Consider the following 3,661-nt stretch of genomic DNA (forward strand, 5'->3'; position numbering starts at 1 on the left):
AGTCGCTGAGTCCACGACTGGACTCGCCGAGTCCGGACGTGAACCCGGATGAACATCCGCGACCATACTCGGCAAGTCTTGGCACCAACTCGCCGAGTTCCTCCACAAACTCCAAAAATAATTAAATAAAATAATATACCTGGGAATCCGGATGTTACAATTCTCCCCCACTAGAATCAGACTTCGCCCTCGAAGTCTCACTCTGAAAACAACTATGGATGCTGCTCACGCATCTCACGCTCCGGCTCCTAAGTAAGCTCTGACCCTTTCCGATGCTGCCACTGGACCTGCACCAGAGGCACTTGCATGAATGGACTCGCCGAGTTCGGACGTGAACCCAGATGAACATCCGCAACCATACTCGGCAAGTCTTGGCACCCACTCGCTGAGTTCCTCCACGAACTCCAAAAATAATTAAATAAAATAATATACCTGGGACTCCAAATGTTACAATTCTCCCCCACTAGAATCAGACTTCGCCCTCGATGTCGCACTCTGAAAACAACTCCGGATGCTGCTCACGCATCTCACGCTCCGGCTCCCATGTAAGCTCTGACCCTTTCCGATGCTGCCACTGGACCTGCACTAGAGGCACTTCCTTGTTCCTCAGAACCTTGATCTTTCGATCCCGAATCGCCACCGGTCTCTCAACGTAGTTCAGGCCCACATCCACCTGAATATCCTCTAATGGCACCACCGCCGACTCGTCGGCAATACACTTTCTCAGCTGCGACACGCAGAAGGTGTCGTAAATCTGACCTAGCTCTGCAGGTAGCTCCAACCGGTAGGCTACCCTGCCTACCCTCGCGATCACTCTGAAAGGACCGATATATCGGGCCCAACTTGCCCCTTTTCCTGAATCAGATGACTCCTTTCCAAGGAGAGACCTTCAGGAGTACGAAGTCGCCGACCTGGAACTCGAGCTCGGACCGGCGCCTGTCCGCATAACTCTTCTGACGAATTTGAGCGGTCAATAACCTCTGCCTGACCTGCTGTATCTACTCAGTTGTCTGAAGCACGATCTCTGTGCTACCCGTCACACGCTGCCCTACTTCTCCCCAACAAATGGGGAGTCCGACACCTCCTCCCATACAACAGCTTAAAGGGTGGCATACCAATGCTCGAGTGATGGATGTTGTTGTAGGAAAACTCCGCCAAGGGAAAATACGTGTCCCAACTCCCGCCGAAATCCAACACACATGCCCGGAGCATATCCTTGAGCGTCTGAATCGTTCGCTCGTTCTGCCCGTCAGTCTGGGGGTGGTATGCGGTACTAAAATGCATTCTAGTACCCAATTCCTCATGAAATTTATTCTAGAATCTGGAAGTGAAACGCACATCTCGGTCTAAGACAATCGAGATCGACACTCCATGCTGTGATACCACTTCCCTCACGTACATCTTTGCCAACTTCTATACGGAAGAGCTCTCATTGATAGCGAGGAAATGAGCGCTCTTCGTCAACCGGTCTACAATCACCCAAATTGCATCGACGCCCCTCACAGTCCTCGACAATTTGGTGATAAAGTCCATAGCAATCTGTTCCCACTTCCACTTGGGAATCTCTAACGGCTGCAACTTGTCGTGCGGTCTCTGGTGCTCGGCCTTAACCCTGCGACAGGTTAGGCACCTCTCCACGAACCATGCAATGTCCCTCTTCATACAGGGCCACCAATACTCACTTTTCAGGTCCAAATACATCTTAGTGGCCCCAGGATGGATCGGGAACTTCGATCGATGTGCCTCCTCCATCAAAATGGTACACGTTCTGCCCATAAACGACACCCAAATCCAACCCTGAAATGTCATGAGCCCACGACTATCGATAACGAACTCCGATACTTTCCCGATAACTCGTTCTCTCTTCTGGTTTTCTAGTCTCACGGCCTCGGCCTGGGCTACTCGAATGGTGTCCAACACCGGAGTCATTACTGTCAATCTCATACAAACGTCACGCATCAGAAAACTCTCCGCCCTACAACTCAGGACATCGGCTACCACGTTGGCCTTCCCCAGGTGATATAGGATCTCGCAGTCATAATCCTTTACCACATCCAGCCATCTCCTCTGTCGCATATTCAAGTTGGGATGATCCATCAAGTACTTCAAGCTTTTGTGATCCATGTATATGGTACACCGGACCCCATACAGATAGTGACGCCAGATCTTGAGGGCGAACACTACTGCCCAAAACTCTAAATCATGGGTAGGATACCTCGCCTCATGAGGCTTCAGCTGCCTCGATGCGTATGCTATCACATGCCCTCTCTGCATAAGTACTGCTCCCAACCCTGATATCGACGCATCACAATATACCACAAAATCCTCCATTCCCTTCGGAAGGGCTAACACCGGGGCTTCGCATAGTCTCTAGCAAAGTGTCTCGAAGGAGGCCTGCTGCTCTGGAGCCCAAACAAAAGCTACACCCTTCCGGGTCAACTTAGTGAGTGGCATGGTGATTTTGGAGAAATCCCTGATGAATCTCCGATAATAGCCTGCCAGTCCTAGGAAACTCCTGATCTCCGTGGGTGACCTCGGCACCTCCCAACTCATCACTGCCTCAATCTTGGCCGGGTCGACCAATATCCCTTTCTGCTTAACGAGATGTCCTAAGAACTGGACTTCTCGTAATCAAAAATCACACTTGGAGAATTTGGCATAAAGCCTCTCCGATCTCAAAACTCCTAGGATCTCCCTCAGATGCTCCTCACCTAATGATACGATCACCGAGCGATCCAACATCGGTCTACAAACCCTGTTCATGAGATCCATGAACACCGCTAGTGTGTTGGTGAGCCCGAAAGACATCACCACGAACTTGTAATGCCCGTAACGAGTTATGAACGCTGTCTTCTGGATATCCTCATCTCGCACCCTCACCTGATGATATCCAGACCTCAAATCGATCTTGGAGAAACAAGATGCTCCCTACAACTGATCGAACAAATCATCAATCCTCGGTAACTGGTAACGGTTCTTGACCGTCAATTTGTTCAACTCCTGGTAATCAATGCACATCCGGTGTGAACCATCATTTTTCTTGACAAAAAGTAGTGGTGCTCCCCACGGCAAACTGCTTGGCCGTATAAATCCCTTCCCCAGCAGCTCCTGAAGCTACGAGGACAACTCCTGCATCTCTGGAGGCGCGAGGCGATAGGGCGCATTGGTGATAGACGCAGCCCCCGGGGACCAAATTGATACTGAACTCTACCTGCCTCTCGGGAGGTATGCCCGACAACTCCTCCAGGAATACATCCGGGAACTCACACACTATCGGAAGCTCTCCCACAGACCTCGGTCTCTCTGATTCAACCCTCACGTCTATCACATATGCTATGAACCCCTTACATCCTTGCTGAAGACTCTACCTCGCCTTGGCGGGTGAGCAAAATGCTGAACCGGAACGTGTACCGTCGTCGTATACTGTAAGAACTCCCCCACTAGGGTCTCGCATGGTCACCAGCTGTCGCTCGTAGTCGATGATCGCTCCAAATCTGCTCAACCAGTCCATGCCCACGATGACACAGGCATCCCCCATCGCAATGGGGACCAAATTGATCGGAAACTCTACCCTGAAAATCTCAAGTACACAACCTCGAATCACCTCAGTGGCATACATCGCTCTCTCATCTTCTATGGAAACCCTCAGAGGTCGACTCAA

The sequence above is a fragment of the Lactuca sativa genome, chromosome 5 (assembly GCF_002870075.4).
Source record: "Lactuca sativa cultivar Salinas chromosome 5, Lsat_Salinas_v11, whole genome shotgun sequence".
Taxonomy (NCBI): domain Eukaryota; kingdom Viridiplantae; phylum Streptophyta; class Magnoliopsida; order Asterales; family Asteraceae; genus Lactuca; species Lactuca sativa.